Raw genomic sequence first — 22552 nt, forward strand, 5'->3', positions numbered from 1 at the left:
TGTATTCAAGATGATAGCACTGCAACTGGGGCATTATATAAACAGGTGCTATACCAGTTATCATTATTAATATTTCGTATTTATAGAGCGCTGACATCTCTGCAGTACTGTAAAGAGTATACATTGTCTTGTCACTTAACTGTCCCTAAGAGCGGCTCACAATTTAATCCCTACCATAGTATTATGTCTATGTATGTATCATGTGGTGTATGTACTGTAGTCTAGGGCCAATTCAGGGAGGAGCCAATTAACTTATATATATGTTTTTGGGGTGAATCCGGAGTGCCTGAAGGAAACCCACACAGACACAGGGAGAACATACAAACTCTGTGATAGTGCCCTGGCTGAGATATGAATCAGGAACCCAACGCTGCAAGGCGAGAGCACTAACAACTACACCACCCATACACAACTGCCCATAGCAGTTTTAATAATGGAGTCTCATACTGGAGAGTTAAACTACAAGGATGGGCACTTTAAATGGGGCTATAAGGAGCTCTATAGTAACTAGAAAATGAAGAATTATAATATTCTGCACTTTTCAGGCCTACTGATAGGGGTGTAGCTACCGTGCATGTGGTCCCCCTGCAAAAAAAGATTGCATAGGGCCCCCTAGGCCCATACCACCCCTTCTAAGGATCCAAGCAGGCAGTTAGTAAACAAACATCCCCACCAGGGCCGCTGCCTCCTCCTCCCCTCACAAACACATACACACACCATTCAGAGTAGCACAGGGAACATTATATTTGCCTGCTTCTGCTTCCATTCGCCGAGCTCCCGATCACATGACCGATGTGGTCATGTGATATGGAGACGTTGAATGGCAACAGAGAGGACTGTACTGTGATGCACAGAGGAGATCCGCAGCACTGGAACAGGTAGCAAGTGTAATATTACCTGCATCCAGTGCTATGGGTTTCCTCCATGTATCACAGTTTACTCTCTCTGCTGCCACTCACTGGTCCCTTATCACACGATTGATGCAAGTCATGTGATCGGTAGTTCAGCGAATGGAAGCAGAGAGTGCTGCTGTGATGCTCAGAGATCCGGAGTGCTGGAAGCAGGTACATGTAATGCTTTTTGTTACCACGGTGTAGGTGTATTGATCCATACTCCTTAATTACCTGCAATGTGCAAGCACCAGGATCAATATATGAAAAAAAAATAGAAAAGAAGCAGAAATCCTGGCATAGTAAATGCAAACGTTTTATTGAACACTTAACACAATTTAAAATTATTTAAAACAACCGTCACCCCACAACACAGCATGTGTACAAGTAGTAACAAGTGCCTCATCTCCAAATAGTTTTCAGTTACCCTCTATGCTGCAAAATGTAACCATCTAGGTTTACAATGGAACCCAGTATGGAAAATGAGAACCCAGAACCATACATTGCAATGCTAATAAAGTGCTAATAGTGCTGCTGGCACAAAGACCCAAAGTGAATAACATGCAAAGAAGTATTGTACATAGTGTGATGCATATGATGAACAGTCAAAATAGGGACCAAGCAATGCCAATAAATGGGTGATATACACACATATCGCAGGGTCCTCTGAATGTAATCAGTAGTATCCAAGTAGTAAGGGCAGTGGGAGGCACACCAAACGCTCCACGTGTGGTCCCCGTGACCACTTCGTCAGGAGCTCTTTATACGCATACACAATTAACATCTCAGGCCACGTTAGAAATAGTACTTACATAGTACCATCAAAGAGGACACTTCAAACCACGATATTAAAGAGACTCTGTAACAAAATTTTCAGCCTTATTTCTTCTATCCTATAAGTTCCTATACCAGTTCTAATGTGGTCTGGATTACTGCAGCCTTTCCTAGTTGCACAGTGGCTGTATTATCTCTGTTATATCATCTAATCTTCTTACCTCTGACAGCTTTGTCGGGCTCAGGCTCTCAGGCTGGAATGTGCAGCTCTGCTTGTGATGGGATAGAAGCTATACACACCCTCTCCAGGTCCCCTCCAGGCTCACACTGAGCTACTCTCAGCCTATCACATGCCATGTCTTTTGTTTGTAAACACTGCCTAAAACTGGCAATTACAAGCAAGTGGCAGAAACAGCACAGAGGGACCCAGGAGAACATAATGAATAGATTGGTATGCTTTGTATTGCAAGAATTTTAGAGTACAGATTCTCTTTAATGCAAGGCACATTACACAGGCACAAATGAATGCTGCTGCGTACTCCTGCTCACCTTCCCCTGCACGTTGCTGCGCTAACGCCACCAATCGGGAGATCAATGAATGGGGACACAGTTCCTATTCATTTATCTAAGTCCCCATGTGAATGGCCACTGCCATCTATGAGACGGCACCGCCATTCTCAAAAACCAATACTTACACACCCATGCATAGCTTCCTTTATGCATAGTAATACTACACATAGCAAAGCTATGCACGAGGACATCTTGCGGCCAAATAGTAAAATTAAATCTACACACTTTTTTTTAAATTAACAGACTTTTTATACATTTAGAATTAACCTCTTACTTCCCACACTCCACAATAGTAATCCAATTTTTTTTTTTGTAAAAAAAAAAAAGAATAAAAAAAAATTACAAATTAAAAAAATTACATAAATAAATACCTTAGGGGCTGAACTTTTTTTTTTTTTTTTAAATGTATATCAAGAGGTTAGATAACTGTTGATTTTTAAAATGTGGGCTTGTAATTAGGGATGGACGCAAAACTGAAAAAATGCACCTTTATTTCCAAATAAACTATTGGTGCCATACATTGTACTAGGGAACATTTTTAAACATTGCAATAATCGGGACAAATGGGCAAATAAATGAGTGGGTTTTAATTACAGTAGCATGTATTATTTTAAAACTATAATGGATGAAAACTGAGAAATAATGATTTTTTTCCATTGCTTTCTTCTTTTTCCTGTTAAAATGCATTTGGAATAAAATAATTCTTAGCACAAAGTACCCCCCAAACAAGACTAATTGGTGGCAAAAAAACCAAAGATATAAATTGTTTAATTGTGATAAGTAGTAATAAAGTTATAGGCAAATGAATAGAAGGAGCGCTGACAGCTGAAAATTGCTCTGTTTTAAGGGGAAAAACCCTTGGATGTAAAGTGGTTAATAACATTGGATACAAATGTTTTCATAGCACTGACACACGTTGTATTATTCTTAAATGAACGCAGAGACTTCTTTTAATAGGTCAGCTCCACAAAAGTGATGTTTCAGTGATAGGTTATGTGTTCAATACCTGCATATTAATCAGAAACATAAGTGGAACATGATAAGTAGCAGAGATAAAGGCCTCAGGAGGAAATTCATTTGTCTAATATCAGCACACAGAGATCATGGTTAAGCAATAACATGACTAATTGAAGTACCTGCTATCTTTGAATGCATTTCAGTATCATTAGTAGTAATTATTTTGTCAGCTATCGTTCTATTCTGAGAGCTGTGCCGGGTGGCATCCAACATTCTCTGAAGTCTTCTCTGAAACTTATATTAACCACAGTGCTATGTGCAGGGCACATGACTGATTAGTAATAAATGCAGCATGAACACAACACTGGTTTCACAGATGTTCTTATGTCTCCCTGAGTCTGAATACAGTTGTGTTTAGTTTATCTATTAGCTGAATAGTGTAATGGTAAAGGGCTCTGCCTCTGACCAAGGGGACCTGGGTGCAAACCTCAACTCTTCCTATCCAGCACACTACTGCCTACTGAGTGCTCTCTAGTGGCTACAAATGTCTATAAATACTGTCCAGAGAGCACAGCTATAGCAATAAACTAATAATATAAATGAATGTGTGTATCTAGAACAAAAGCATATGAACACAATCAAAGAAGAGATCTCACAACACACCAGATGTATACAATATAACAAATATTAATCTGCATTGATCCAATATATTCCAAAGTACATACAGACAAACCCATAATAGGGAAACCACAGACAAGGGGAAACAGAAATATTACAAATCCCCAAAAATGTGGGGTCAGGTTGCTGCGTAGTATATAAGTTTGGAGCAAAAACAGGGGTGTAGCAATAGGGGTTGCAGAGGTTGCGACCACACTGGGGCCCTTGGGCCAGAGGGGCCCCTCGGGGCCCTGCCTCAACTACAGTATTAGCTCTCTATTGGCCCTGTGCACATAATAATCACTTGTAAAGATACTTTGAACAGTGGTAATCATTAAAAAACTGCTCCCCACCCCCTTTTTGCACCCCTGACACTGTAATTGCCATTGGCAGGTTTTGGTGCGCCGTATCAATTGTTATGTATAGAGTGTTTGGGGAGCGCCATGTAAAACTTGTATCGGGGCCCACAGCTCCTTAGCTACGCCACTGAGTAAAAGGTATGTATGTAAATATAGTAATAAAAAGATCACATTATATGCATGGATAATGCAATATGTAATAGCGCAGGGAATAGGCAAATCAATGTACAATGCTAACGTACCAATAGAAGTGCAACACCAAATATCAAATATATTAAAACAAGGAGTAAACCAAAAATATTATATAAATTCCACCATATAAATAAATAAACTGTTCTGTGATCTTATATAAAGTGTGAATAGTCACAATATAATTACCCTAAATGCCACAGTAGTTCAACTCCAATATTGTCCAAGTTTAAACCGCCATATAACCTGCACATTTATCCGCTTCAAAACACCATAGCCACCATTACTGTTTGGTCTAACACATGTATCGCTGGAGGGTCCGGCTTCCTCAGAGACCACGCCTCCTATAGTGCTCGGATCCTCCTTAAATGTGTACCAAAGTCAGTGACGTCAGGGAAGGGTAAGGGGAGGGGAGATGCTGCGTGGCCAAACAGCAGTGAAGTAAAGCTGCCGCGTTGCTATAGGAACGCCGCCTCACGTCACATATCAGGAAGTAAGAGTCAAGGGAAGAGCCGAGCTACTGTGGCATATTTGATTCAACCATTAAAATAATACATGTACATTGGAGTATACAAAATATACATAAACATACATAATATATTCAAATATAAAATGACATTCAGATTGAATGAAATTTGAGAGCGCTGGTCAGGGAATGCATAGGGAATCCCGATATGGCTTGTTCCATGAGATGGTAAATAGAGAAATGCTGCCATCGTGTGGTAATAAAATGTATTGCACAACCATATACAGTACTTCAAATAGGAGAGAAAGAAAGAAAAATCCACATTAGCGATTACCTATATGTAATTATATATACGCGCCCAATATGATTATAGACACTGATAAGAGATGGGAGGCAAGGGACAAAAATCCCCATGAGTAAATGAGGATAGAGAAGGTAAACAGGATGATAAGAACCCAAAATAGAAAATTAGATCCCAAACTATGTATAGCCTAATAAAAGTTATGATGAATAAGAAAAAAAAGAAAGAATCCAAAAGAGATGTAAACACAGGGGAAATCAGACTCAGTACTGGACCCCATAATTGCATAATGACAATAGACCAAAAGTGATGTAAATAGGCAACCATAACTGAGATCCAAGAAAAGTGCAGAAGTTGCATGAAAGGCTAGAAATACATATAAACAAAGGGACTGGAATAGTGTTGAGCCAAAATTTTCATAATTTTGTGTTTCCTTAATTACGGATGCAAATTTTGCTGCTACGATGCAAATTTGTAATTCTGTAATTGCCATACAAGCCGTAGTTCAGAATTCTGTAAGCAAAACTTAGGTTTCGGGATTTCACGTTTCGGTGCAAATTCGTGTTTAACCCAAAATTTCGTAATTTCATGTTTTCTATATAAACAAAGTTATTTTAATTACAAAAATGGACGTAATTTCATGTCTAATAGTAATTATACACATTAAGGTAATAACTAAACTCAGGACAGCCACTCATTGATTGCAATTACTGATAATGCAAAGGCCCCTGCACATGCTGTCACTTTAAATGTATCAGGAGGCTCTATCCGCAGCCACTTCTAAGACAGGTGCTCTTTGCCCTGGTGCACTTAGCGGTCATGTTGAGACACTTGGTTTTGGGCCTTGCAATATCTGATAATGCAAAAGTCCCTGCACTTGCTGTCGCTTTAAATGCCAGGAGGCTCTGGACTGGAACACAATTTTGAGAACGGACGAATTTCCGAAATTGTGACTTGTTTGTGTTACGTAAACGATCGTAATTACAAAAAACGATCGTAATTACTAAATTCCCTAAAAATGTGTAAGTTTGTGTAATTTTGTGAAATTCACAAAATTTTGATTACGGCCATAACTGTAATTTCGCAAAATTTTGCTTAAAGGGAACCAGAGATGAACGATTCACACAAAATAAACATATCAGTTGATAGCTTGTAAAGAATAAATGCTCTACCTGATAATTTCGCCACTCTGGTGTGCCTTTTTGAGTGCTTTTTATCCATTATTGCTCCAGGAAATATCCAATATGGCCACCGGCTCATATTCCTTCTGCTTCCAGGTTATGAGGTGTTCTGGATGTGCTGTCTAGGCTATATGAGACTATAGACAAGCAGGGCTGCTGTAGGCTTTCATCTGTGTGCTTTCAACTTCATATTCTGGTATGCTTTGTGGCTGCCTGTAGGAAGTGTCTCTCATAGTAATGAAACTGCATACAGTAGATAATAATGATGACTGGCTGCACAGACAGAGCACACAGATCACACAGCCACACTTGTCTGTTAGACAGAGATTTTTCCTGCAGCAGCAGCCCCTCCCATGTCATCAAAGCTCTCAGTATGTAACGCATGAAACTTGAGCCAGGAGGGGGAAGGCTTGGGCTTGAAAAGACTCCACAGAAGAGTGACTCAGCTATAATGATTCCATGTCAAACCTCGACTGAATAGTCGTTGGGTTCTTATCACAGTTGATAACAGATAGATTAGACTGAGAAGAATAAAACTAAAAGCAGGGTAGGTGTTTACTGTCATGTTCCCACTGATAAATGTAATAAAATACATGAGGGTGCTTCGTCTCTGGTTCTCTTTAACCAGCCGGGCGGTATGGACGAGCTCAGCTCGTCCATCACCGCCGGAGGCTGCCGCTCAGGCCCTGCTGGGCCGATTTTCATCAAATAAAGAGCAGCACACGCAGCCGGCACTTTGCCAGCCGCGTGTGCTGCCCGATCGCCGCCGCGAGCAGCGGCGAAAGAGGGTCCCCCCAGCCGCCTGAGCCCAGCGTAGCCGGAACAAAAAGTTCCGGCCAGCGCTAAGGGCTGGATCGGAGGCGGCTGACGTCAGGACGTCGGCTGACGTCCATGACGTCACTCCGCTCGTCGCTATGGCGACGATGTAAGCAAAACAAGGAAGGCCGCTCATTGCGGCCTTCCTTGTTTATTCTGGGCGCCGGAGGCGATCGGAAGAACGCCTCCGGAGCGCCCTCTAGTGGGCTTTCATGCAGCCAACTTTCAGTTGGCTGCATGAAATAGTTTTTTTTTTATTTAAAAAAAACCCTCCCGCAGCCACCCTGGCGATCTTAATAGAACGCCAGGGTGGTTAATGGTTAGGTCATTAAGCTCATCACTAGACTAGACTCACCACCGGCACCCATCCCTACAATATAATTATCAGTAAGTGTGAAAGCAGTGTTTTAAGGCCAGACTTACCACTGGCTAGAGAACCTAAACCATACAATAAAGTGTCAACCAAACACAAAAATTATAATAAACTTGAACACCACTAATAAGTGATAATATTTGTAGAGTGATGATAGAGAAAGAAGACCTTTTGTTCCATGTGCCCATCACATAAGAATAATAGCAGTTGGAAACCACATGATAGCCAAAGAAAAAGAGGAGATCAATAAATAATGATCTAAGAACCATAATGAAAAAAACTTAGGAAAGATAATTCTTCATTCATACCTTGTGGTAAAAGAGTTTTAAGATTAAGGCCTTAATTCACAAAGTGGTGCTAACCTACTTAGCACGCCTAAAGACTTTTGGCGTGTTCACCAGAGTGTTAAAGTGAACCTAAAGTCACAAAAAAAAATGAGATTAACTCACCTGGGGCTTCCTTCAGCCCCCTGCAGCCGATCGGTGCCCTCGCAGCTCCGCTCCGATGTCCCAGGACCCGCCGGCGAGCATTTCCTATTTGGCCGTCACCGGCCGACAGGCATGGGAACGCGAGTGATTGTTTGCGTTCCCAGCCTGTATATCGCCCCCTATGCTGCTATTGCGGCCAGGAGGTCGCAATAGCAGCATAGGGGGCGATATACAGGCTGGGAACGCGAACAATCACTCGCGTTCCCATGCCTGTCGGCCGCTGACGGCGAAACCGGAAGTCGTCGCCGGCGGGTCCAGGGGCATCGGACCGGAGCTGCGAGGGCACCGATCGGCTGCAGGGGGCTGAGGGAAGCCCCAGGTGAGTTAATCTTGTTTTTTTTTTAGTGACTTTAGGTTCACTTTAAGTACGTTAGCACCGTTTTTTAAAATCACATTGCGCGCAAAATCCCCCACGCAAAACACAGCAGTACTACAACAATCAAAATGGAGCTGCGTTTTTTGGACCTTGCAATGTACCTCACAAGTTTACTATCTTACAAAAAGTAATCATTTAAGGGGGTATTTCTACAATGCACAATGTCATGACTTGACAGAAATGGCAGAAAAATGACAGAAAAACTGACTTACTTGATGAAAAACTTCCTCGTGCTTCATGGAAAATCTCTTAGATTAAAATATTGAATGCATACATGAATATCTTATGAGATGCTATAAAAGCACAAAAAAACAGCATTGCTACTTGTGTTTGCTGAAAGGCACATCTTTCAATGCATAGCAATTCATTTTGGCACTGCGATTACCAAGAGGAAAGAGGCTGGGCCCCTTCTAAGCCAGGTGTACTATGTTTTAAAGTGTTGAGGGATACAGGGGCAAATCCAGGATTTTCTATGGGGGGATTCCTGAAGGGTCTCCCTAAGCCACGCACAATACAGTATAATAATATAGTAGGGCATCATGCTGGGTACACATAATGTAATTTTCCATCCGACCGACCAACAACGGGATTGATCAGGAGCAGTTTGGATGCAGATAATAATGAGGACAGCTGGCCTTGGTAATGAAGGGGAAAGTCAAGCATTCACACAGCAGGGCCCAGGGCTGTGCTCATACCTGACTCTTTTAAATTCCCCAAAGCTGCCCCATGCTCTGTACACATGTTGCTGCTACATGCCCTGTACACACGCTGCTGCTCCATGCTCTGTATACACACTGCTGCTCTGTACACACACTGCTACTCCGTGCTCTGTACACATGCTGCTGCTCCATCCAAAGGCAACTGTAGCAGGGAAAGAATGGGGGCAGTGCTGTGAGCTGCAGGATATCTGCAGATATTCTGGTGTCTCAACTTGTGCCTGTGCCCAGACACTGCACTGTATTTTACTACATTTATCAGTGGGGACATGACAGTAAACACCTACCCTGCTTTTAGTTTCATTCTTCTCTGCTCAATCTGCCTGTTAACAACTCATAACCCAGAAGCAGAAAGGATTTGAGCCGGCGGCCATATTGGATTTTTCCTGGAGTAATAATGGATAAAAAAAACACTCAAAAAGGCACACCAGAGTGGCAAAATTATCAGGTAGAGCATTTATTCTTTACAAGCTATCGAATGACATGTTTATATTGTGTGAAAAGTTCATCCCTGGTTCCCTTTAAGGAGGACCTGTAGTAAAAATAACATAATGACATACCTCCCAACTTTTTGAGATGAAAAAGAAGGACACTTAAGCCACACCCCTGATCACACCTTGGGGCATAACTAGACATCACTGGGCCCCCTGTGAAACTTTGGATGCCCCCCCCCCACGAAACTTTGGATGGGGCCCCCACCCCCACCTCCCTCACTTAGTTGCTTTCTGAACAGGAAAACTGAGGACCAATGTGTTTTCCCCATGCAGATAAAAACCCTTAGACTTAAAGGAAACATTAGGCAATCTATGCTACCCCTAGATCTACTTACCCTTGCAGCCGACAAGTCCCTTGTTGCAGCTCTGCTCCTAGTACATACATACACACACAGCCATATTATTGTACTACATGAGAGCACATGCTATATGGAGGTACAACAATGACATGCTGAACATAAGATTTAGTATCAATGTAACTTTGGCAAAACATTCAGAATGTCACTGATTGATACTGTCATTACGGGATCTTGGACTCAGTATGAGACAACAAGCTCTCAATGAGGCAGCGACAGTCAGACATCAATCTAATGCTGGCATTACACGATACGTTTTTTGCGTTCGATTTAGCGCGCAATCTATTAACCATTCTATTTTCTGCTCGATTCTCTTATCTTCCTCTCGTTTTTCTTATCTTTTTTCCATTGACTTCTATAAGAAATCGAGCGGAAACGAATCGAGCGGAACATCGGACATGTCAGAATTTTATCATCGAAGGCATCTATCGGAACGATTCTTAGCAAAAAAATGTATCGTGTAATCCCAGCATTACCCACTCCATTGTGTTGTAACAGTAATCAGACACCATAAGCCTGTGTGTGATAAGAATCTAGGAATCTCTTTGGAGTGATTGCTGGATAAGGGACAGTCTACAACTTTTTTTTCAAAATGTGACTCCTTTGTTTGTAAGGTTGTACATGAAGTCATCAGAACTTTGCAGCAGTGAGAGACAGATGTTTTTTACGAACCCTAGGGAGCAGGGATAGTGTACAAAATCCAAAGTGTGCATTATTCCTTATCTGTGTGATGGACACATGCAGTCAATATAACTATTATGCGAGAGCAGAATACGCTTTATCTCTCCATGCCCTTAGTCTCTCAAACTTTTCTCCCCACAGGCCCCCTGTGGCTTCTGGGCCCCCCTGCGGAGGCATCCCTTGCAGGGTCTATTGTTACGCCCCTGATCACACCCCCGTCACTCCTCTAGTCACGCATATCATAAAGATTTCATAAGAAAAATATGTTGTTTTAAACCTCAAACCACACTGGTCCTTTCTACCCTGATTAATTTTCCTTTTTATTAACATTTGAAAATAAGAAATATATCAGTTTAAAAGATGGGAATAAAATTTAGAGCCAATTAAACACATTTTTCAGTAGATAAATACACATATTTACATACAAAAAGGGACAAAATCCTGAAAAGGGGACAAATGAGAGAGAAGAAGGGACAGAGGGACATGGCTCCCAAAGAGGGACTGTCCCTCCAAAAGAGCGACAGATGGGAGCTATGTAATGAATAACATTGCTTATTGTTTACAATATTAATTTACAGATTATTCAGCCAGTGTTTTCACATTGTAAAATTTTTCCTCTCCCTGATCTACATTCTGAAATTTATATCACTGGTGGTGACATCTTTAGTTCTGCCAGGTTATCTGTATGGAATGTTCTTACTGAGAGTTTCATGCACAGAGGGAGATATTGCTCTTTTGGCAGTTGGAAAAATATGTTATTTCCCACAATGCATCAAGGTTCACAGACAGTAAACTGTCAGGACCATGGTCATGACATTACACTGTGGGAGGGGTTCCACCATAATATCAGCCATATAGAACCCCTTATGAACTATTTGAAGAAAATGTAAAGATTTCTTGCGGGAAAGGAGATATCAGCTACTGATTGGAATGCAATTCAATCCTTGGTTTAAGTCCCTCTTTAAAAGGAACCTGAAGCGAGTAAAATTATCTAAAATAAACACATGACGTAGCTACAAATGAATATTACATACTAACCAGAAGCTCACCATTTTCTTCTTACAGTGATCCCTTCCAGTTCTGACAATATTTTGTCAGAACTAAAATATATCAGTTGCTGTCAGTTATATATCATCAGCTGTCAGTTACAAATGAATGTGCAAGGTAATGTCCATGTTCCCTATGGCTCAAGTGGGTGATATTACAGTTTAACAGTGTACTGAACAGAAAGCTGTTATGGGGTAATGGTCATTTTTAACATGGAGGAATGGAGAATTCCATTAATCACAGTGGAGAAATGGGAAGCAGGAGAGGAGAAAGAGATTGAGAAGTAGACTACACAGGAGGTAAGTATGACCTGTGTATGGTTATTTTGACTTTTTCTTTTCAGTTCAGGTTCTCTTTAAAGGGAACCAGAGATGAACGTTTCACATAAAATAAACATATCAGTCGATAGCTTGTAAAGAATAACTGCTCTACCTGATAATTTTACCACTCTGGTTAGCCTTTTTGAGTGTTTTTTTCCATTATTGCTCCAGGAAAAATCCAATATGGCTGCCGGCTCATATCCCTTCTGCTTCCGGGTAATGAGTTGTTTTGGATGTGCTGTCTAGGCTCTATGAAACTATAGACAAGCAGGGCTTTCATCTGTGTGCTTTCATTATTTTGGTATGCTGTGTGGCTGCCTGTAGGAAGTGTCTTTCATAGGAATTTAACTTCGCAGATAATAATGATGACTGCACACTGCACACTGATCACACAGCAGCCACACTTGTCTGTTGTTTCAGAGCTTCTTTCTCAGCAAAGCAGCCCCTATCATGTCATCATAGCTCTGAGTTTGTAAAGCAGGTGTAAGAAACGAGGCAGCTGCGGCGAACAGAACCGCCGCCGCAGCTGCCTCCATGCGGCCATCCGTCCGTTTGGCGTTCAGGACGCCGAGGACGGAACGCTCTCCTGTGCAGGGGGCTGCCATAGCACGCGGGCGCGCGCACAGACGGGACCTTTATGCGGGGAGGAAGCCGGTCAGCTGACCTGCTGGTCGGCTGACGTCAGAGGAGACCCACGGCACCCAGGATTGGCTGGTGAGAGAGGGGCGTGCCAGTGAGGTCTCCTCTGCTTCATAAGCCTCCGGGCTGCATTGCTACTTTGTCTGTTGTCGTGAATACTTGTGTGTTAGCGCGCAGACCTTAGACTAGTGCCCTGGTGTTGATGCTAAGGATTTCACACCTAGTCTAGGATATTGCTGATTTGTTATTGGTTATTGTAGACTAGTTCCTGGGTGTTAATGCCACGGATTTCACACCCAGACTAGGATATTACTACTGTATTGATCTCCTGTGTATGACTCTTAGCTATTCTCTCTGACTCTGATTCTGCCTTCTGATCCTGTACTTTCACCTATCTGTCTACCCATAGCTGAACCTCTGCCTGATTACCGTTTACTCTCTTGTCTCACGATTCTGTACTGATACTTACTTCTCCGTTGCCGAACCTTGCCTGTCTGACCATTCTACTCGCCAGTGGGCGCTAGCCACTGGTGAAGTGTTAACTACGCCAGTTCCGCTGGTTAGCAGCTCTTGCTAGGTCATAGTTTTGCCCTAATTACCTGCTCAGTAGGTACCTGTCGTTTTAGTATAGGTGTCTCGTAGGCTGCAGTAGAGTCTGAGTCACCCTCTCCGCGGGAGATTCAACCTCTTCAGTATTGTTCCTCCAGCTGGCTGGAGGTTGTACGCTAGTACACCCTCAGTGTACTGTGTAGATCTCACCAGCCCCTCTGGTGAGGTCTCATTAAAAGCTTTGAGTTACTGCTGCACCAAACACTAAACACTCTATAGGTGTCCAGAGATTAGCCATACTTGTATTATTGGTGATTCTGCAGATCACTAATGATCAGGTGTACATCTGTATCACTGGTGATACTGCAGATCACCAGTGATCAGATACTCTCTGTGTGCTGACACCAATCGTTACAGCAGGAAAGCTGAGCCAGCAGAGGGCAAGCTTGAAAAGACTTCACAGAAGACTGACTTAGCTATAATGATTCCTGGTCAAACCTAGACTGAATGCTCAGTCGAGGATTCTTATCAGAGCTGATAACAGGCAGATTTAGCGGAGAAGAATTAAACTAAAAGCAGGGTAGGTGTTTACTGTCATGTTCCCACTGATAAATGTAGTAAAGTACATGAGGGTGCTTCATCTCTGGTCCTCTTTAAGATGCATTACATGCACACTTATAATTACTGTCTTCCGTTGGGCAACAGTACAAGGCCAAATGCTTTGCTAGCCTACAGGCTAACCATGCATTCTGTTGCCATGGAGGAATGCGGCTGGTCACCACTGAGCAGTTTCCAGTTGGGTGGAGTAAGGAGAAAGACTCCTTACCTTGGTCTAGATAATCTGGCACTGCACATATCTCTGCAACGCATTAAGACTGCTGTACAAACACTAATTTCTTAGCAGAACATGCTCCTGGACCAAGAACCATCTAGGTATGTACTTGACTTCAGTCTTATTAAGGTTATGCAGTTATGTCTCCAATCTGCTGGCCATTGAGCACCTTTCAGCTGCAAATATATGCATATATATGCAGCTAAATGGCAGCATTTGTAACCCCATACATGTCGGTATTTGACACTGGTGCAGTTACCAGCTAGCAACAAACCATCTCATGTCACCTCCATGTGCAGCATCTGCCATGCTCAGATGTGACACCCTGCCTGAGATGAACATCTTCCAGCTACCTATTGCTCAGAATAGTTCCCATTCATTGATCTTAGTCCCCGTGTGAATGACCGTCTATTAGACGGCGCTGCCATTCACAAAAACCGATACTTACACATACACCACATGTGTCGAACTCCAGGCATGGAGGGCCAGATCCATGCCAGTGCTTAGGATGGACTGAGAAAGAAAGGAATTACCTGATGGATCACACCTTTCCTGATTCAGACCCAACAATTTATTTGAGCTGTATGAAAAATGTGTGAGGATCTCGGCCCAAACCTGACATACATGCATTACTCCCTCTTTGCGTAGTAATACTACACATAGGGAAGTTATGTGTGAGGACATCTTGTGGCCAAATAGCAAAATTACATCTTCCCACTTTTTTTTTTTCATGAAAAGACATTTTTCAAAATCTTAAATTAACCCCTTACTGCCCACACTCCCAAATAGTTACCCAAATATTTTTTGGGGTTAAAAAAGAAAAAAAAATTGAATAAAAAAAAATACATAAATAGTTACCTTAGGGATTGATTTTTTTTTATATGTATGTCCTGAGGGTATATTACTGTCACTTTATAAATTATGGGCTTGTAATTAGTGATGGACGCAAAACTGATAAAATGCACCTTTGTTTCCAAATAAAATATTGGCGTCATACATTGTACTAGGGAAAATGTTTAAATGTTGCAATAACTGGGACAAATGGGCAAATAAAATGTGTTGGTTTTTATTATTGTAGCACGTATTATTTTAAAACTATAATGGCCAAAAAACTGAGAAATAATGTATTTTTTCCATCTTTTCTCTTCTTTTTTGCTGTTAAAATGTAGTTAGAATAAAATAATGCTTAGCAAAATGTAAGGTTAATCCACTTATGAGAAAGAGTATTTACGAGGGTCAATTGTAAATTTCCCTCCTCTTTTAATTGTCTCTGAAGAGTAGCAAAATGGGGGTCTCAAAACAACTCTCAAATGACTTGAAGACAAAGGTTGTTTACATGGACGTATCTAGAAATCACTGGGCCCCCCTGCATGACTTTGGATGGGGCCCCCTCCCACCAAACTGCTTCCTGTACACAAGAGCCTGCTGCACATTATACAGGGACTGTCTACACATCTTTGTATGATTCCTTATCAGTGGCAGAGCAGATGCAGTCATTACAACAATTGTGCAGAGAGCAGAAAACTTTTTCTCTCCATGCCCAGACTAATCAAGCATCAATACAGGGCACAGCACTTGGGGAGGGGCTGGAGAGGCTCGGGGTAGAATAGCTCTGTAGACAAGACCCTACTGAACACTAAATAGGTTCTGTCTACAAATCTTTGTCTGCAAAACTTTGTATGATTCCTCAGTAGTGGCTGAGCAGATGCAGTTATTAGAACAATTGGACGGAGCGCAGAAAGTTTTTTTTCCTCTCCTAGCCCTTAGTAGTCAGTTAGTAGTCCTATCCCAAGACATGGCCCCCTGTGGTTTCTGGGGCCCCCTGCAGCTGCATCCCTCGCAGGGTCTATTGTTACACCATTGGTTGTTTACCATCATGGTTTAGGGGAAGGATACAGAAAGCTGTCTCAGAGATTTCAGCTGTCTTTTTCCACAGTTAGGAACATATTGAGGAAATGGAAGACCACAGGCTCAGTTCAAGTTAAAGCTCGAAGTGGCAGACCAAGAAAAATCTCGGATATACAGAAGCGATGAATGGTGAGAACTGTCAGAGTCAACCTACAGACCAGCACCAAAGACATACAACATCATCTTGCTGCAGATGGAGTCACTGTGCATAGTTCAACCATTTGGCACACTTTACACAAGGAGATGCTGTATGCGAGAGTAATGCAGAGGGAGACTTATCTCCACCCACGGCACAAACAGAGCCGCTTGAGATATGCTAAAGCACATTTAGACATTTTTCACTCTGGAATGGTGAAGGGAAAATATTGCAGTAACTGGATTACGCTATGTCCCCTTCTTTCTTGTTGTTTTTATGACGTGTTGGCCGACCAATGAGGAGATAAAGTGACTGAATCCCTGGGACATTCAGCTGGACGCATTTAAAGCTGCTGGATGGTGATTTGTGTGAACTGAACTCTCATTGCTATAAGCTACAGAGCGCATTTGTTTTCCCTTTTAGGTCGTTTTTGCACATTTAGACAAGCCAGCTTCATTTTGGAATAAGGTGCTGTGGACTGATGAAACTAAAATTGAGTTATTTGGGCATAACAAGGGACATTATGCATGGAGGAAAAAGAACAAAGCATTCCAAGAAAACACCTGCTACCTACAGTAAAATATGGTGGTGGTTCCATCATGCTGTGGGGCTGTGTGGCCAGTGCACCAGTCTTACCTTTATATATTTACCAGTCTTACCCTTATGTAACTGCTTGCCGATGGGCGTGGCTGCGGCTGCAGCCCGAGGATCGCCTGACGCCGATCGGTGTAACGTCCTTGGGGCTAGCAGTGCAGGAGATCACACCTCCTGTTGGTGGTCCAGAAGATGCGCTCCAGTTTACCGATCGCTGCTCGGGAGACTGTTAGACGGCAAAACCGCCATCAAATTATATTGTACAGCGCTGTACTGGGGACAGCCGTGTGACACGGCTGTCCCCCTGGGGCACTAGAGAGCCTATGACAGCTGATCGCCGTGATTGGCTGGCTGGGGAGAGGGAGGGAGTGATGGGAAAAAATAAATAAAAAATAGGCATTTTTATTAAATAAAAAAGAAAAATATTACAAATAAAATAAAATAAACACGGATGTGGTGGGGGGGGGGGTGGCGACTTTTGGCGATCAGACCCCACCAACAGAGAGCTCTGTTGGTGGGGAGAAAAGTGGGGGGGAAATCACTTGTGTGTTGTGTTGTGCAGGCCTGCAGCTTGGCCTTAAAGCTGCAGTGGCCCATTTTGCAAAAAATGGCCTGGACTTTAGGGGAGTTTAAGCCCATGGTCCTCAAGAGGTTAACTTTCTTTCTTTTCTTCAGTTGCTTTAACAGGTCCTGAAATCACCATGGTTGTTCTTGCCAGTATTACCACAGTGGGAATGGCCCTCGTAATTATGCGCTACATCTCAGCACAGCATCAAACACTGCTTTATTTTACATTAAACATCATATAAGTTATTTAAAGGGAAAGTGTATATATCTGTTATTATTTATTATTATATGTGTTACCGCCAGAACCCGAAGTCTGGCCACTTCGGGTTCTGGCTGGCCAGAATGTGAAGTGCTCGTGTTGCAGCGACCAGTGTTAGAAAATAAATTGATGCCGGCTCCGGCTCCTCCCCTTGCCTTTCCTCTCTCACCAGTCTGTCATGCAGCCAGCGGCAATTCTGGCTCTTTTTCCCCTGAATGGCTCTGGCTCCTCCCCCTGCCCACTCCTATAACCTCTGGCGGCCGCTAATTCCTAACCACCCGATATCTCCCCTTGCACACCTGAGTCATTCATCGCTGCAGGCAAGCACTTGTGGTACTTAACTGCAGTGACAAATGGTAGCGGGGAAGTGGGCAAGGGGGGAAGATACAGGGTGGGTAGGGATACCAGCTGCTAGCGCTGAGAGGAGGGGGCGGGGAGGAGCCAGAGCCACAGGACAGACTAGTAAGAGGAGGGAGGCAGTGGGAGGAGCCGGAGCAGAGGAGCCAGAGCCGGCACCAATTTCCTTTCTAACATTGGCCGCTGTAACACGGTTAGTGGTGAGAGGAGGAGCGAGGGAGGAGCAATGAATTTGTTTCTGACATTGGCCACTGCAACATGGCCACTTCGCATTCTGACCGGCCAAAAAGTGGCCAGACTTCGGGTTCTGGCCGTAACATATATACATTAAAGTAATCAGCATGAAGGACAGGTATACTAACATTTCAGGGTTTTAAAGGATACACACTTTTACATTAAATATCCTGGTTCCAGCATCAGAAACACTTCCTATATCTTTATATTGCTGTATACTGGTGTGTAACCCTGCCCTCCCATTGAGTCTTAGCCTAGGCTGTTTATAATGCATATTTCTCTGCCCCAGGCTCATTCTGAGAGACCAGCTATATCTTCTACTGGCTTTAGAACTCTCTGTAAAATGAACATTCCACAGAGATCACCTGCCAGTGCTAAAGATGTTGCCGTCTGTGATAATTTTCAGAAAGTAAATCAAGGAGAGTAATGATTTTCTAATGCACAAACACTGACTAAATAATTTATAAATGAACATTGTAAAAAAAATAAGCAATTTTATTGATTATGTTGTTTTTACAGTTCCTTTTTAACCACTTAGCAACTTCTGCCATGCTTTTCTATGTCCTATAAACACATGTAAATATTTGGTTCTGTTTTCTTTTTTTAGAAAACTGGGTAAGTATAGCACCATCTTCTGGCCAAAAAGTAAAACTACTTCCAAATGCACCATTATTCACTTACCATAGAAACATTTTTATACATTTTCATTATTTTTGAAACTCCTTCACCCCTAACCCAAAATAAAATAGTATGGCCATACTTTGTACTAGGGACACAATTTAGACATTGCAATAACCAGGACAAATGGGCAAATAAAACGTGTCTGTTTTATCTACAATAGCACATTTTATTTTTAAGCTACAATGGCTGAAAGCTGAGAAATGGTGATTTTTTTTGTTTCTTCTTCGTTGTGAAATGCATATAGAAATAATATAATTCTTAGTATAAAGTACTGCCCAAACAAAGCCTAGCTTTTCCCACAAAATTAATGTATAGATCATTTCAGTGTGATTAATTAGTGATAAAGTTATTACCGAATGAATGGGAAGAGCTTTTGAAGGGGAAAAAACCTGTGGTAGAGAAGTGGTTAATAACTGTCCACATTTCTGTGAATGTTGCTATAATACAAGTAACGATTTACACTGCTGAAATGATTGATGGCCTGTAAACCCGAATCTCTTTTTGCTGCTATTTTAACAATTGCTATTGTCATTGAAATTATATTTACTGTTGTATTTGCTGTCTTTTTTCTGGAATATATAAAGCTAAACTAAAGGGAATGTTTTTTTAAGCCATAATGGAGATATACTTTAAATAAAAACAATAGCTGCAATATATTGTAAGAACTCAATTGTATTTACTGTAATCCAACAAAGTGCAAATCCAATTACAAACTATGCCTAAACAAAGTGCTTTACAGTGACAAACAACAAAGGCCTCAAATCATAGAGCACAGTGCGGTCAATGTAAGTGCTCGGTAAATTACCGCATTCAGTATTTTAGTATTTTAGACTTTTGTGTGTTAATTCATAAAAATGTTCACAGGTGCAGTAGAAGTTCGGCAGTTTACCAGCTTCAATAGACAAAAACTCTGTGCAGAGACAGCATTACAAGAGAGGCATCTTGACATCCCTTTAGATGTACATGTTTTGCTATACTGTTTGTTATACTGCCTCTGCTCGCTCTGAATCTGTCTATTTTGTTGAGGTATTTACTGCACAAGTCGATATTTCACCTTACTGCTCGGTCAGACTCTGCTGCTGCCACTGTGCCGTGCGCGCGATCGGGCGTGCTCCCACCGCTAGCCGTTATCCCTGGGATCAATGAATGGGAATATAGTTCCCCCACAGAAGAAAGAAACGGCCTCTTATCAGAGGCTGCAGTCTTTCTGCAGAAAAAAAGTTTCCCGTCCTCCTAATGTTTTTGGAAGTGAGATTGTTTGCTTCCAGGAGTTTTTGACTGTAATAGTAAAACTACACCCACATACATTTTTTATTAAATAAATATTATATTTTACATTTAAAATTAGCTGTTTACCTCCCACACCAAAATGTACCCAAATACATTTTTTCATAAAAGAAGAATTTTAAAAATTACAATAAAAAAATAATAAATAGTTACCTAAGGGTCTGAACTTTTTGAATATGCATGTCAAGAGAGTACATTAATATAATGTTTTTAAATTATAAGCTTGTAAATAGTGATGGACGCAAATTGAAAAAAAAATGCACCTTTATTTCCAAATAAAATATCGGCACCATAAATTGTGATAGGGACATAATTTCAACTGTATAATAACCGGGACAAATGGGCAAATAAAATACATGGGTTTTAAGTAAGGTAGCATGTATTAATTTCAAAATATAATGGACAAAACCTGAGAAATAATGAATTGTTTCCATTTCTTTCTTAATCTTCCTGTTAAAATGTATTTAGAATAAAATAATTCTTAGCAAAATGTACCACCCAAAGAAAGCCTAAATGGTGACGGAAAAAACAAGATATAGATGAATTCAGTGTGATAAGTAGTGATAAAGTTATTGGCAAATTAATGGGAGGTGAAAGTTGCTCGGATGCATAAGGTGAACTGAACAACACTGTAGGCTGAAGTGGTTAATAGAGGACATAGTATCAGTGCTGTAAACATACAGTGCAAGACTGACTAAACTGCTTTTTCAGAAATGACTCAGAAGGATTTAAAACAAATCCCGCAGGTTAATAAGGGGCATGTCTGGGCTTCACTTCCCTTCTACAGAACTGTCAGGATTGCGTTTTAGAATGGTAGTTAAAGGACAACTCTAGTGAGAGGGATATGGAGGCTGCATTATTTATTTCCTTTCAAACAATACCGGTTGCCTGGCCAGTGGTCAGTCCTGCTGATCTCTTTCTGGTCTAATGCCAGAAACAAGCACACAGCTATTCTTGTCTTTTTTTTTACAGTAAAAATGACACGCAAAAAAAAAAAAAATCGATCATTTACAGAGATAATTTATGAAAAGTGCACAACGTGGAAAACCAATATTTTTACCGCAAAACGTTAACCACAAAAATCAATATTTTTACTGAAAAAAAATGCAAAAAATAACAAAACAAATTTTTTTTTCTGTCATTTTCACTCAAAAATCCAATTTAGCATTTTCATGAAAATGAATGCAAAAACAATATTGGTGTTTTTGCTCATCATCACTAATATATAGTTCAAAAACACTTAATTCAGAAGAAACAAATTCTGTATGCAGGGCATCTGTCATCATGTGACAGACAATCCTTGCCTGATAGAGATGGAGTGCTTAGGATAAGAGGATGAAGATGGGTTGCATGTGCCTGACGGTTCCTGGAGGGATGAGTTGTACACCACTGCTCTCCCTGTATATGATCCGCCTGCTAGTTAATCCGAGTGTGATATGGAGCTACTGCTTTTGGTACTTTTAATTTACCTCAAGCCACACTCAGGAACATCGCCAGGGAGGTTAACAAACCGTTGATAGCCAAGAACCATTTCTATGTACATGAGATTTGCCCACAGTCTCATATACAATTTGACATTTGAGAATATAAGGCTTATTTACATATTTTTTACCTCATGGTCACATGTCAACCCAATCTTTATTCATGATAAAGTTTGCTTATGGGTGCAGCTTATGACTCTCAATCCAAAAGCAGCTAGACACAGGTTAACTTTAAAGTGGATCAGAGATAAACCTACTCATTGCATAAGTGTGTTCCTTTCATATAGTTTATAGGGCATTCCTCAAGCCAAATACTTTTTTTGTTTTGTTTTAATACGCTAATTCCCTATAAACTAAACAAGCCTCGCCCACAGCTCCTTTTGTGCCTTGGCACTGTAGCAAGGGCTTATGGGAGCTCAGTCTGGGCAGGAGGAGGAGTGTAACGGGTAGCGGAACCGCCGCCAGAACGCACGTGGCGGCGGGTTCCGCATCACAAGCGGTAGCCTCCGCATCCTTGCCGGCGGGCGGGGTAGTGCAGGCGGTGGAGTCCGTAAGCTCGGCGGACTCCGCCGCACAGTTGCTGCCTGGGGGGTCGTCCGCTCCCTCGCCGGCTCATAGTCTCCGCCTTACGCGCACACGCACGAGGAGACAGGAACTTTATGCCTCTAGAAGGGGAGTCAGCTGACCAGGCCGGTCAGCTGACTCCAGCAAGTCTTTGGATTGGCTGGGGCTCTGGGGCGGCGCTGGGCAGCTTTCTAGCTACATATAGGACTTGCTTGTCAGTAGCAAGTCGTCTGCTGTTGTGAACACTTCTGTGTTAGCGCTCAGACCTTTGACTAGATCCCAGGTGTCGAAACCAAGGACTTCACACCTCAGATTAGGATTGTATATGATTATTTACCTGTGTATGACTCTGGCTATCCCTGACTATCCTTTGCTCTAATCGTTATTGTGCTTCTGCCTATCTGATTCAAGTTGCCGACCCTGCCTGTTTACCGACTCTGAATCAGCCTTCTG

This window comes from Hyperolius riggenbachi, chromosome 8 (genome assembly GCF_040937935.1).
Source record: "Hyperolius riggenbachi isolate aHypRig1 chromosome 8, aHypRig1.pri, whole genome shotgun sequence".
NCBI lineage: Eukaryota > Metazoa > Chordata > Amphibia > Anura > Hyperoliidae > Hyperolius > Hyperolius riggenbachi.